Genomic DNA, 15,155 nt, shown 5'->3' with positions numbered 1-15,155 from the left:
AGCATACCATGGTTTCTGAATAGTACATGAAAGGTCAATAATAGTCCTCCATAACGCCGCCTTGTACTCATCAGTGTCTTTGCCATACACTCTTGTGACTATGAACTCTTCCCCGCAATTGTTGCCACTTCCATTGTAATTTGATGTTCATCTTTTCGCATTAGCTTTTTGCTTCACATTCTCGGGTTCCAACATACCCAAATGTTACCCATTTCAAGCTCCATTGTCATTCCACTCCATTAAGCCATTTCATGGAATACTTTGTTAAAAATTCTATCTCAATTCTTTCTCTTTACTCTTGTCTCAACTAAACCCATTAAACCCGATCTCAAACTTTTCACACATTTTCACGGACTTCCACTTGCTTAAATGCTTTGTTGAACCCCTCATGTTCCAAAGATGTTTGTATTTATTATTGAAGTGGTTTAGAAATAGTTAAAAGACTAGTGTTAGTCTTTTCTTTCCGATGTTACCAACCCTCCACTGGGTCAGCAGCTCACGGACATGCGACTAGGTTATGCGGCATCTATAACTGTTGTGTCTTCCTCACTCTCCGCTGAATTTTCAACAAGGTTCTTGAACCTATTGTCCCCATGCTGAAGTAGGAGTAACCTCCTTTTAGCTTGCCCTCTCGGTCAGCTTTGCCACTATTCCTCTCTGCCCTCGTATTTCTACTTCCTCTGAACTTGGAGAGGTATCATTTCTTTTAACTTTGCATCTGTGCTTCTTCCCCGGTGATTCCCACTCATTTCCATCTTGTACTTGTAACCCTTCTTGCACATCTAGGTTGTGTGATTTCAGCTTGCTTTACTTCTAACCCTTCTAGCTTCATCGTATCCCCTTAACTTTCATTACTTTGTTGATGTCATTTATGTTAGAATCTTTTTTTCAGCCACTTTGCTTTTTTACTCCCCTTCTTTGTCTTAGGCATCTCTGAAATCAGTCTTTTTGGGCAGCTTTGTCTCGTATGTCCAAAGACATTACATGTCTGACAACATTGTGGCTTCCAGTTGTATTCAAAATCCACATTGTATGCCCTTCTTTGGTCTAAAACCACATGGATGTTTTCTGGGTATGAGCATTGTGTATCGATTTCTATGCACATTCTTGCATAGGTTGTTCTAGCCATATTTTCAGTCATCCGATCTGTGAACATGGGTATGCCAATAGCACTCCCCACTTGGTTGAACCCATCTTTGTTCCACATCTCCATAGGGAGTCCTTTGACTACTACCCATATTGGAATCTTCTTTAACTCCCTTGTTTCTACTTCCCCAAAGAGTCTCCAAGGCCTAACAACAAACAGCTTGATGGCGATGTGAAATGAACCAATGTCCAAAAACAGCTTTGCAATCATCATCCTTCTCAAACTGAAAGGTAAACATAGTATCACCATAAGGTTTCATGATGAAACCCTTTAACCGCCATGTCCTACTAACTATCTCCTTCACATAGTTGTAGTTCATCCTCTTACCCACAAAAGAACCCACTACCAAATTTTTGAATTTCTTGTTAAACCCTGAAAATTGCGAACTCTGTACATGGATGATTGGTTTGTCGTTGACAATGGTAGGATGTACATATCTCAGTTCTTCTTTACCTGTTGCTGACTTGGTAATCACTTGTGACCAAGTGCTTTTTGGTCTTGCAACACCATTGTTATGTTTTTGAGTCTCCATCTCTGTAGTAGCAGCCTCCGTTTGAATTTCTGTTCTAGATCCTATTATTCCGGTATTACTTGCAGAGTTTGTACGTTCCATTCCTCGATCCCTCTCTTTGGTTCGGTAGTACTCAAAATCTTGCTAGAGTTTTAGATGTGTCTCTTGAATGCTTGCTGAGCTACTCCCCGCTTCCAAGTCTTTAGCTTTTTTTCCTTTCTCGAGTATTATATTTATAGCAACCACAGCTTGCTTGGCCTGAAATCTTCCTTCTTTCTTTTCACTTTCTAGCTCATTCAAAATCTTGTTACCTTATATTTCACCTAAACTTTGAAAATCACTGCTGGCTTTTGAAGCCACTTCCACTCCTGGTACCCTTGTTGCCTTGAAATATCGTTCAACATCATTCTGGAGTTTCTCGAGTGTTTCTTTGGTAAAATGCGAAGCAGTATCAGGTGACTTACTTTCATTGCCTTCCTCTTCATGGATCTTCAATGCTATATCCAGAGCAAAATCATCCATCTTGCTGCGTTCTGTATTTTGAGATCCAAAATATTCGCGGTTTAATCTTTCCCTGTACCTCTCCAAAGAACCCACTCCATACCTTTTCCTGAACATAGATGTCATTAACTCCATGTCTTCTTCCTCACTCAGCGGTGTTTCTTGGTCTGTATCATCTCCTTCCTTACGAACCCTAGCTGGTGTGCTAGGGTTTCCAGCCTCTAAACTACCTAAACCGTGTGGTTTTTGCATGATTTTTGTGTTTTTTGCGTGAAAAGTCCTAAATACCCCTAAGGTTAAAAAATCACCCCTTAGAGGCCACCATTAACAACAAAGCATCTACGTGTGTGCTTTGAACAATCATTGTTCATACCTCAACATATTGCATGAGGTACGTTAACCTATTTGGATATGAACAATCAATGTTCATACATCAACATAAAATATGAACACTTATTGTTCATAGCAAAACGACTGAAAAGGTAAAATTGAGAAAAATTTATTTCAAATCCGGCCTATTTGTCCTTACGAGTTATTTTCACTGGAAAATTGGTTTTCCAAGTTATTTACACCCGAAAATTGTCGAGTGATTTAAAAAAAACATTGGTACTGTGAGTGATTTTCACTCAGTAACGGGCCTTGGGACCAATTTCTTGTAGAAAGGGAAGAAGTGGCATTTTCAAAATTCAAAAAATTGGGCTACAAAGTTGCTTCAAAAATAAAATTACTTTTAAAGACCCGAAAGTATTATTTTTGGGTTTTAAAATACCATTTTGGTTATTTTCATTGCTAAAAGTTGTTATTTTTTAAAATGTTTTCGAATTTGGGGATATGACTCGAGACCGCTAGTGAAACATTTTTTCAAAAAAATTCATCTTCTCTTTTTACCCTTTAACCGTTTTTCATATAAATTTTTTTAATAGTTTCTATGATTCATATTCTTCACCTGCTTCAATGGGTCAGTCAGTAATATCCGCAAAACAACCTACCCAAGTTGTGAAAACTGTTGACACTCAATCTGTTCTTAAAAGGTATATTTAACTTTTCAATGTGGACAAACTATTTATATAAATTACTCTTTTGGGGTTTCTTTAATTATGTGTTTCGAGGCTTTCTTTGGGGTTGTATAGTTTCTTGAGTTTGATTCATTGTCACTCATTTCTAGTTGTTTGGTATAAAATTTTGGTCGGAATTAGTGCAAAATTTAAGTTTGAGTCTTGATTGTAATTGTGATGTTTTTTGCTATTTGGAACAGGTGCAATCTGAACTCATGCCTTTAATGGTAAGAATGGATTACTTTTTTTTGCCCATTTTTAACAATTTTCTTTTGGTACTAGTGGTGATTTAATGATCTTTATTGGATACCATTTTCTTGGTTTATTACAGATGAGTGGCGATCTTGGCATATGGCTTTTCCAGAAGAGGACAACATATTTTGATGGAAAGAAACAATCACTGGTAACAAAGAACCCGTGTTCGAAGGAAGTGAGTACAAGCTCTCGCTAACCTTTCCAACAGATTATCCATTCAAGTCTCCGAAAGTTAAATTTGACACTACCTGTTTTCATCCGAATGTGGACGTTATAAACTTATACATTTTAAAATGCAGATGCACCATGTTATAAACTTATATATTTTAAAATGCAGATGCACCACGTTATAAACTTATACATTTTAAAATGCATACACCACGCATTTTAAAATGCAGATACAAAATGCATTTGATTATTTATTTTGTGGGTTTGATTAACTACTATTAAATGAAACGGGTTGGTTTAGGGTTTACTGTTTAGAAATTTAGGATATTGGGGTTAGGGTTTAGTGTCTTAAGATTTAGGGTTTAGGCTTAGGGTCTAGTTTATAAAGATTTTGGGTTTAGTGTCTACTGGTTTGGGGTTTAGACTTAACAACTAGTGTCAAATGCCTCCACAAAATATTGGAAGCATAATATTTTTAGTTTTTCATTACTAAAAAGCTAGTGTGTGCAGAGTGTACTCGGCGTATAGCATCTAGGCCACTCATATAAGCACAAATACTGGTGTATTGCAACAAAGAAGTATTATCCAAGGGCCCTCATTCCTGCACACTCATACACTCTGATGCACCCTAGATGCCCTCTTTTCATTATATGTATTTTTAAATGTAAAGGCAAGTAGTTATAAGTGAAATTTTTGTGTGAAATTCAAATTTTTGTTTTGCATCCCACTATGTTACTAGGTAGATAGTCGGTTATGCTTGTTTCCAAGTGAAGATATTTTCACCTATTCCTGGTAAAGTTGGGTAACAGGTGAATAGGTGATTAGTTCCATATTCTGGTCAAATTGAGATATTAAATTCTAAAAAAATTTAAAAGGAGTCTTAGGACTACTAAATACCGTTGTTTTTTCTGTTTCGAAATTACCGTTTTTTTTTTTTTTTTTTTTTTTTTTCAAGTTTTATTTGGCACGTGAGAGGGTATACACGTCAGCCATGTCACTAAAACATCTTTCCTCTAAGCCTGCCTCAGAATTACTGAATAGTGAATAGAAAAGTCAAAAAGTTTGTGCAGATTGTTGGTCGACTAAGCAGTCTTGGCATCATGAAAATCTCCTTGTCGACGCACAGGCAAAACCTAAAAGCCATAACTGATACAAATTTCGTTTGACAATGAATGAATGATAAGGTTTCTCAAAGTTCAAGAGGCAGAGTGCAATGGCGCAAACTGCTTTTCGAAGATGTTGGACGAAACAAATATGAAGATACAAGAATATTGTGTTAGCAAAAAAGAATTGTCTGGGAGAGAACAATTAGCTTGAAATAGAAGAAATATAAATGAATTGTTCTAACATAGGAGGAAAAGATATACCGACCATTCACCTTGCACTGGATCAACATGGAACAAAACTTGTGAATATCGGAAAGCAAGAGCAAACCTTGTGAATATCGGAAAGCAAGAGTAGGAGTCGACGCTAGAACCTATTGGAAGGGTGTGCGCATGTACATTATTGGAATGGTGTTACTAACGTCCTTGTGTAAATGAGGATCGACCAAGTATTGGAAGGGTGTGCGCATGTACATTATAGGAATGGTGTTACTAACGTCCTTGTGTAAATGAGGATCGACTAAGTATCTTAGTTAGCTATTTTCAAGTCCTTTCTACTTATCCTTTCACGAAGTTTTTTTTTTTTGAAACATTTAGAAGGTTAAGGCAACCATACTAGTTACATTGAAACACCCTAGCATGAATGCTTACATTGCCTGAGGGCTCATCAACCCGAAGGGAACCTAGCCCAAAAACTCTCGCCGATGCGCCATTGTGAGTGGACCAAACCGCCCCCACCTTGTCCATAAAGACTTGTTTTCGCTCCTCGGTTCACCCATCGTAACAACACTCTATCTCTAGTCCGAAGGCTCATTTGGCCCAAAGGCCCATCACATAATTACACAAGAAAGAAATCTCAACCAACACTTGAAATTATGTTGACTTCTTAAAAAGGGTAAATTCCTAATTCGGCCATGATAATGTCATTTTGTTCCTAATACGGCCATTGCTAGCAACTCAGTGCAAAAGGTTGCTGACATTACCCCACTATTTGCTGACAAAATGCACTGAGTTGCAATTTGTGACCAAATTGGAACACATTGACATTATCATGGATAAATCAGGAATTTACCCTCTTAAAAAACAAAAACAAAAAAATCCTACATTTTTATTTTTATTTTTTAAAAAGTAAGCTGGGGTTAAGGTATACCCCCACCTGATATTATTGCAAAAGGTTAAACCTTACAAGCCTCCCTAAGAGTTAGATCACTGAAAGGAAGAGCACAAAGACACTATATTGACAGCGTTCAAGCCTAATATACATAAGATAACATACTAGTCATCCTACAATCGAACATAAGAAAGTAGAGATAATAGTCTTACTTTCTAGTCATGATTTCTTTAACAATCTTAGAATGATCCTTTCCAAGATGAGTTTGTGCTTTCTCATAGTTGCAAAAGAAACCTTCGCAAGCACAACACACATAAGTAAGTCCCAAAGTATCATCCCAAAACGCTTTGGTGTAGTCTTCAAGATTTCTCATATTCTTGTTTTTCGTTAGCGGCTTTACCTTCTTCATCATTGCGAGCGTAGGCTCTATTTCTCCTGAATAACGCTCTTGGATCCTTTTGCTTCTTTTTAGCTTCATAGTAGTCCATTGATTTTGATCCTTAGAAAGCACTACATTCCTTGATGATCTCTTATGCAAGCTAATTGTTGGAGACTCTTTAGTAAAGACATCGTAAAAACTTCGGATCTCATTCTCTCGAGAGATCATCATCTTCATCCTCATATCCAAAGAACTAGTCCTTCATACATGTTTAGTTCTCTACTACTTGGCGGTTGGTTAATCCGGAATAACTCTAGGCGATGACTTTGTGTTGGTGTAACCAGATACTTTCTCTTCTCTCTAGTTATTTGAAACTCCTCTTTTGCGATTGAGGAGTATCCACTCCTCTTTTGCGATTGAGGAGTATCAATAGTTTCACCAATCCTATTTACTATAGGAGTTGTTATCTCAACAGGCACATAAAGTGCTAATTGAAGTCCAATGGAAGGATCAACTCCAGTATCATGTCCACTAGCATTGAGCTCTTCAACCATTGTTTCATTCCCTTGAGCACCACTACTCTAGCCAAATTCTTCTGTTCTAACAGTGGAAGCACCCACACAAACTATAGGTACTGGATTACGCAAGAGGAGAGTTCGCACTTGATAACATTGGTAATAATGGTCTGGACCACCACTTGAGTAGGAAGCTGACCAATCCTTCTTGTTGTTTGCTGAGCATCAGCATCACTACTCTGACCATTTACATTTCTTCTCGGAATCCAAGTATTAACTACAGTGTTATTGCATTTGTTTGTACCGTGTCCAAACTTCATACAGGTGGAGCAGCAGGAAGGTTTCCATGGATACTCGACACCAATGCTCATTTCCATCTCACCAACTTCAATACTAACAGATTTTGGGTAGTGAAAGAGTAATGCGATCTCAACACATACCCTCGCAAAACGAAAGTCTGCTTTTTAGCGGTGGCATCATCCATACACATGGGTTTTACTATTTTTCGTCCACAACTCTTTCGGAACATTCGATATCTTAATCCATACTGGAACAGTAGGAGCCTCAACATTCCAAGGTCTGATAATGAAAATTCTCCCAACAATAAAGATTGGCCCCCCTTCTAGAGCTATCTTCCTGTCCTCATCAACAGTAAAAGTAAAATAAAACAAGTCCCTATCGGTAGTTAGCTCCATTGAACCCTTCAATTTCCAAGCTTTCTCAAGTGAAACTTTCACATAAGGAAAAGTTAGTCTTTTTTCTAGAAAATACCCTACCAAGGTATCTTTCCACTCCTCAACGCCCTCATCAATGAGGTCTTAAGGTACCACAACTACTCCATTGGTAAGTTTAGGTGTATAAATTCTCAAAGGTGTATTTTTAGAAATACAAGGATTACTAAAAACAGAGCTCCAAGACATAGGTTGTCTTAAATCGGTTGAGAGGTAGAATCCCCCATGATCAAACAGAATATTGGAAGAGAAAATTCGGATCTTCTTCGACCTGCGCGGTCTTGAAGGATACCATAAAAGGAAAAAAGAAGAGCGAAGAAGAAGATACGAGTTTCTTACCTACTAACTTTTGCTAGAAAAGGGAACTTTTCGAGCACTGGATCATAGGTTGCAAGATATCCTATCTAACAGCTAGTCGCCTTAGAATCGCCTCAAAGAGTGACCCCTTTGCTTATCTTTACATACAAAAAGTCCTACATTGCACATGCTTAGAGAAGACTTAAGAAAAAGGCCTTAAATTAAACATGAAAAGGGAAAAATAAAACGTAAAAGCAGTACATTACAGGAAAGCTCTTAATGAATTGCTTGTGTTATCAATAGTGTGGTAACTTGTAAAGCCCCAAATTACTATAATACATGAAGCGAGAACTGGACAAACGTACGGATTACCTAAATGCTTATTGTTCTTATTATTGCAGAGTATCTCCACGCTTCAGTGTGAATTCCTATATACATAAGAATGATGACTATTCTATAAAAACTATGGCAAACTTTCATCTTCTAGGATTTTCCTTTTCTCTTCTCATCTAAAGCCTGCATGTTACCACACACAATTTTAATAACAGAAAATTCAATAGATATATTAAACCACTGAACAATTTATAATGCAACCTATCCACCATAGATTGTCGTCCAATCCTTTAGCATGGCCAAATTGATTAAGTTGGTAAGTAAGAACTGTTACTGGATGATCTACAGGCTTCAAAAGAAACAGTAACTGGTGAAAGTTTAATAAGGGTTAAGAGGCATAACAGATTTGGTTTGATCTGTTTTCTTGTCAACATGTTCTAAGGAGAATGACAGGGACTACTAGTCTAAACAAATTTAAAAATAATTTGTAATAAACAATAAAAAATAGTGAAATATGAAAACAACGAGAAGTTATAAAGCATAACTGACCATCGTTCCTAGTTCCCAGACTATACAGTAAGCAGTACAGATCATTTATTCAGTTTTTATCAGACCCATTAAAGTTCGGTACTCGAATTAAAGAGTATGAGCACAAATTGCTATGAGCTGCATGATTGTCTAGTTGCACGACTTCAGGAAGTGAATTCTTGGTAATACTACAAACGACTTGACTATAACATGACAGTCATACAAAAAAAAGTAGAGTACAGATCTAATGCCACGTCCAAGCAGCAACTGAAAATGATTAGAGGAACATGACTCGACCCCTCTTTTTGGTCGACATACTGGTATACTAGAGCAGAAACCCATCCTCTATATGCATAACTTAATGAACTATCTAAAGGTACTAGGCATTTTACTCATTTCTCAACGCTAAGTTTTTACTATTCCCAGAAGGCCATAACCACCGCAGCAGAAATATTTCATCTGAATTGCATCAGAAACTATTAAACGAAGAAGTCTTTGTTTTGTGATCTGGTATATGTGTTATATGATATAACTTATATCTGCTACACACTTTCCCAGTGCCATAGAAAAGTCTGAGCAAGGTGATGGAAGAGTTTTGTGATCAGAATCTAAGTTTCGCAAAATCTCTGCAAACGGAGATTCAATACCTCATCTTGGTAAATTGATCAGATTTTCTTCTTTACTCTATCATCAATTATATCTTTCTTTTTCTTTTTTCTATAATCAGACTTTGTCCCACTAGTGCAATAACATGTTAAAAGGGGCAAAGTGATTAACACTTCACTTACTATTACTTCATAGGCGCCATTAGGGGCAAAGTCTAAGTCTAATTAACTCTTTACCTAAAATATGTGGGCTTGACATGGCATCAGACAATGCCATGACAATGTGTGACTCGACACAATCATCCTATGCGGAGCTCCACAAAGAGCCATGCTTGCATGCACTGGCACGATCTTTGAACACGGCACCAACACATGCCTAGCTAGCACAGGCTAGTAGAATATGGGGTTAGTCCAGGATCCAAACAGACAATACGAACATCACGCGACACGTGGAGGCAAACAGTGACTTACCAACTAGCATATCACATGGGCTAGGACCAGGCAATTAAAGGCCAGTGGAAACTTGCCAGCTTTTTCTCAAACAAACCTGAAGTCACGTTGATCATGGGACACCATTTATGAATGGCTACTTTTTCTTGACCGATAAAAGTCATATTAATTCAATCATATCTTATGAGTCACGATACGTTACAACAAGTCAGTCTTGTAGCAAGATGCTACTGGACCATCAACAAGTAAGACTATACCCAATTACACCCTCATTACCTTACGTGAGTATCCCAGTTACACATCGAATCTTGGTAGGTCACCCCCTCAGAAACAAAGATTGGTACAGGCTCAATTGTCTAGCTCCTCCTTGATTGCCTCCAGTACCTTGTGTCCTTGTGTGAATTTCCTTTTCTTTTTCTTCTTGCTCAATTACCATTTATGAGTGGCTAAAAGTCCCAACTGATTCTGAGTTTCTTTCTCTTTCTGTTCTCAGCTCTCAGCCCACATTGCTTGGTGCTTCACCTTCCCTAAGCCAGAGACTTTCTTGATTTGTATTCTACCTAACGTCCTTACCAACCCCTACGAACACAACTTCATCTATATTCAAAATGTTATTTTGAAGGGATATGGATTAGCAGGAGAAATTTAAAAGGATAATACCATTAGCACCTCTACTCTAAAAAAGGGTGATTCTTCTACAGAACTACGCTAGAATCTTCAAAGCTAAGAGAACTCATCCCAGTTCAACATAGGGTACTTAAAGTTATCAAGAGAGGTTAGAACGATTCTAATTGTTAACTACCATTAGCACCTGCTATACAGAGGTGACTCTTCTTTAGAACTACACTAAAAGCTCAGAGCTAAGAGAGTCCATCCCAATCTGACATGGGGTAATTAGAAAGCCTTCCATAAGTTCAATCTAAGTTCTAGCCACTTTCAATCCACTCTAAGAGTGTCGTAGGTAATTTGTGATTGAACACTCCTTTGTGTCATCTTTGGTTTGTACTTTTTAACCTTTTATCATTTTTCCATCAAGGTACTATTCTTTTGCACTATATCCCTTATCATGATCGGGATAATCACCTTAAAGAGATACGGATGATGTCCCCTTGTTGGTCAATTTCTTCAAAATTACTACCGCTTAACGCTTAATTTCCACTCGCTCGCTCGCTTCTCGCATTGGGGCCAGCGGAAGATGGATCGGGTTGTTCACCAAGATGATTTGTCCACTAATACACACTCCTCCACAATATCGTCCACGCATCAACCTGCATGCATTCTAAGTCGGTCGCCTCAACCTACGAGCCCCATGTCTACAGATGCTTCACCTTTTTACGAGACCTGCCGATGGCTCGCGGTCGCTTTTCTAAATGTATGCTGGCCACTTTAACAATTTATAAGGTTCGAATTTACGAGTTTCACCGAGTCAGTCGCTACACGCTCTTTTTCCTCGCCTTTAGCCATTTCTTTTGGGTACTTGAGGCCAAGTCACTGGAAGAGCTTCTACTATACTCTATCCAAGACATCACGACACCTACTATTATGGCCGCCTTCAAGCTGGAGAGAAAGAGTTCATCAATTCCTTATTGGTCTTCACTGATTGAAGTTATTCGCACTCAAGTTCTCACCACCGCACCTCTTCCATCTCAGCGAGGCGCTTGCCATTATCGAGAAACATGAGCCGCGGTTCGGATTACTTTTCTCCGGTGGTTTTCGATGCACCGCCTTCACCGATCGATGGCGCTTGTTGTTACTACCGACCCCGTGGGTCTTCGTCAGTTTCGCTCTACCTGCTCCATCCGAACACTCGTGGACGCTTTTAGCGATCATCAAAGCGGCAAGGCCACCTTATTGATAGTTGCTATCATTGCATCCGAGCTTCGGCCCCGGCGGGTCGAGGCTTAGAGGCAAAAAACCCTCGATGATAGCCTATTCCGATATTTCGTAGTCATCATTCGTGGGAGTTTCGAGGATTCGACTTTTACCAAAGACGATTGATCGCCTTATGCATGCTGCTCCCCACGGGGGACATCTAGTACCGCCATGACCGCCGCCATGTACACCTACCTGCTCCATATTCGCCCCCGCCCATCCCGGTCGGGTCCTTGATTCCCGGCAAATGATCATACGACCGCGAGTCTAGATTATCACCCCGATAGCACACCCTTTTCACATCATGTCCGCATGGATGGCTCATACACCACTATTACCCGTAGCGGTACCGCTCGGCTTATCCCCGCTATCTCTTTCCTTACATGTTCCTCACTTAGCACTTACCGTTATCCGTTAGTCGCCTTGCTAAAGATTATCAATCGCTCGTTGTTTTCTTACCCCATTCTTGTTATCTTCTAACCCAGTACGAGGCAGATTTTGGCAGGGCTACATGAAAATACTATACTACTTTGAGATCCCCTTGTCCCGCACTGCTCCACCGCATCGAAGTTTGCATGTTGTGTCGCCCGCGTCGCCTATTTGTTTTCTCACGAGTCTTTGAAAAGTCATGCTCGGTCAGCCATGTCAACTTCAAGTATCTATGTACTTTATTTCCCCACTAATAAAAGCATGCAAAATACTCTTTTTCATCAGATACTTGTTCTTTCGCTCAAACACGTATGCACTATATTCCCATTTCTACATCTCCTTGTATGTTCGATGCGGATTCATACCGGATGTTCGGGGCCCTTTTCCTCGCGGAATTAGCCTCTTCCGCCATAGGTACTCACGCGGACCTTTTATAGACCATCATACCGGTACTTGATCTATTTACTCTAAGAACTGTTCTCCCTATTTTCACCTCGCCCAACTCATTAAAACTCGCTCAATATCGGTTCATGGACTTCGGCCCTGATAACGCCGGCGAGAGTATGTTTCAACTTTAATTTGTCGCCCTCGCTCTTTTAACCATCAGGTATTCCTTCGAAGAATCGACCGTGCCCTATACACCAGCAAAATGGTGTCAGCCGAACTAAAAAATCGGAGTCTTAATGGATTTAGTTCGTGTTTGTCGCGAAGGCATGCATGTTCTCTTTTTATCGCATTACGCCGGGTTCTTACCGCCGCTCATTTTCAAAACCGTCAAGACACCCAAGTAGAAGTTCTTAACGGTAAGGCCCCTCAAGTAAGTCAGATACCCTACCGTGTCTGTTTCCCATTATTCCCCGTGTTTAATGTGTTTGCCATGTTCATGATGTGCTGCCTACGCGAACCAAATTCGATGATAAATCCATTCTATGTCTTTCTAGGTATTCCCCTATGCCCGCGGGTATCAGCAGCTATCATCCACCTAGTCGCCGGGCCTCTATCATACCTTGATGTCACATTTGTCGAGCATAAGGTATATTTTCGTCCTTATACATCCGCGTTAATCTTTGTCTTCCCCAGGAGGCGCCTTCCTCACCGCTTATCCTATTCCTCGCTTTTAACACTCCTTTGGTGGTCCCTCCTACTAAACCTTTTTACAGTGTATACTCGCCGTGACCCTCCTCATGCTCATGCTCGCTTCATCGCCTCGTAACATTCCTTCACCTTCTAAAGGATCTACCCACCGTGGATTACCCTACCGCCGACTCCCTATGATTGCCCTCGCTGATTCTCCCCAGTTTGTCGAGCCGGAAGCCCCTCGATTCCCCTTCCCAGACCGCATCCCCGTGACAAATACTCTCCGCTTTTCCCACTAACCATCCTATTCGCCAGCTTTGTTCCTTATCGTATGACCGCTTCCTATCGTATTATCCGACTTCGGTTTCCTTATTCGGATACCGCTTATTGAGGTCTACGATCCACATGCAGTCGCCATACGCTAGCCGAGATGACAACCCTCGGAAAGCCAGACCGACTTCGGGAAATGGCCGCTTTTTCACCTTCCCAAGATCGCCCGGTTGATGCAAATGGGTTTTACAAAACAATTTGGCTTGGCTGGTGCTGAACGATATAAGGTCGCTTCGTCATATGGATTTACACAGGTACTGATCGACCGGACGCAACCTTTGCCCCGGAGCCGCTAAAAACTGCTCGATTTTTATTTCCCCGGGTCAGCTTCTTACGACCTTCTTCATCATATTGATGTGAAGCACGCCTTCACCCGAGAGAGATCCGAGCATCTATTTACGGATCCCCCACCGCCGCAGTGGTGGGGAGTATGTTAGAAAGTTTGTCGACTCGGAAGTCCTTATACGGGCTTAAGCAAATACCACGAGCCCGGGTTCAAGAGATTCAAATGGAGGTTGGTTACAAAGATGGATTTACCGTGCCACTGCATCTCATACATTGTTTGTTCGGGCGAACTCGGGGCCGCGACTTATCCGGGCCAGTATATGTGGACGACATTATTATTACAGAGACTACGACGCATTGTACAACGTTAAGCGCTCGGGAAGTCTTTTTGAGATTAAAAACTGTCCCTGCGACGTCGCTTGCATCGTAGATCGCACGTAGTCCTGAATCTCTTTATCTCAACGAAAAGTATGTTCTAGGATCTTCTTAATTGACCTGTGGATGCCGGGTTGTCGCCTCCGCCTTTACTCCTACGGTGTCAACAAATCGGGCAGAAGGTGCGCATCGACGGACTATTATCATGATCCATCGCGCCTTATCGGCCAGCCTTTGTTGACGCCTTATTTATCTAGTTAATACCTGCACTGAGACATCGCTTACGCCGTGAACGCTGAAAGCCGGTCATGCTTCATGCATGCCCACGCCAATCTCATACGACGCAATGGATTATATTCAAGTACCTAAAAGTCTCGGCCTCGCTTAGGTCTTCCTGTTCTGCTCACTGTGGTCCCCTATGGTCCCGATTCCGATTACGGAGGTTCTATCGAAATACCGCTCCATCCGGTTTTACGTTTTTCGGGAATCACCTTTATCTCATGGAAAGCCTTAAGAATCATGCCGGTGCTCTCATCATCATCCGGTTGAAGTCGTTCAAGATCGGCCTCAGCTTTCAAGTAATCCGTGATTACGCGGGTCAAGGATCTATTTTCGGGGAGCTTATTTCGCGATAGCCCGATCATCCGCATTTCATCGCGGACAATCAAGCCGCCATCCATTTATTTCATTCCGCCCCACATGAGCCGACCAAGCACATGCAGATCGATGCGATTTTCAAATGGAGAAAGTTCTCTGATTGTCTGGATCGTCTGTTGGTATCCACAAGCGCACGATTCACGATAATTTCCACCAAACCAAATGGGACCCGCCGATCTTCGCTTCCACGGGCAGTTCAAAGCCCATCTGGATATCTTCGACGCCGTTTCTGAAAAGTATTGTAATATTAGTCCCATCGGCCTACACTGGGCTCCAACCTATGTAACATCAGAATCAAGTATTATAATACATTGGCCCCACTTTCGGCATCTAACTTTTACCGCCTCTTCCACACTCAAGATGCAAAAACGAATGCAACAACACTTAATTCCAACCTTCACAAGAACTCCCCATTTGCACGCGAAATGTCACCGTATGAAG

At 40.6% G+C, this 15,155-nt stretch overlaps 1 long non-coding RNA gene across 1 annotated transcript; it reads right to left on the bottom strand.

Annotated features, from left to right (window-relative positions):
* Nucleotides 1–8,015: 8,015 nt before the first annotated feature.
* On the bottom strand, nt 8,016–10,689 carry LOC147516194 (uncharacterized). Its single transcript, XR_015210968.1, has 2 exons — nt 8,368–10,689; nt 8,016–8,289 (listed from the first exon to the last, which is right to left on the bottom strand). It is a non-coding gene; the product is annotated as an uncharacterized LOC147516194 (long non-coding RNA).
* Nucleotides 10,690–15,155: the final 4,466 nt, after the last annotated feature.

The sequence above is a fragment of the Coptis chinensis genome, chromosome 2, assembly GCF_015680905.1.
Source record: "Coptis chinensis isolate HL-2020 chromosome 2, ASM1568090v1, whole genome shotgun sequence".
Classification (NCBI taxonomy): Eukaryota; Viridiplantae; Streptophyta; class Magnoliopsida; order Ranunculales; family Ranunculaceae; genus Coptis; species Coptis chinensis.
The sequence above is the reverse complement of the archived record's forward strand: the minus strand, read 5'-3'. Positions and strand labels throughout refer to the sequence as shown.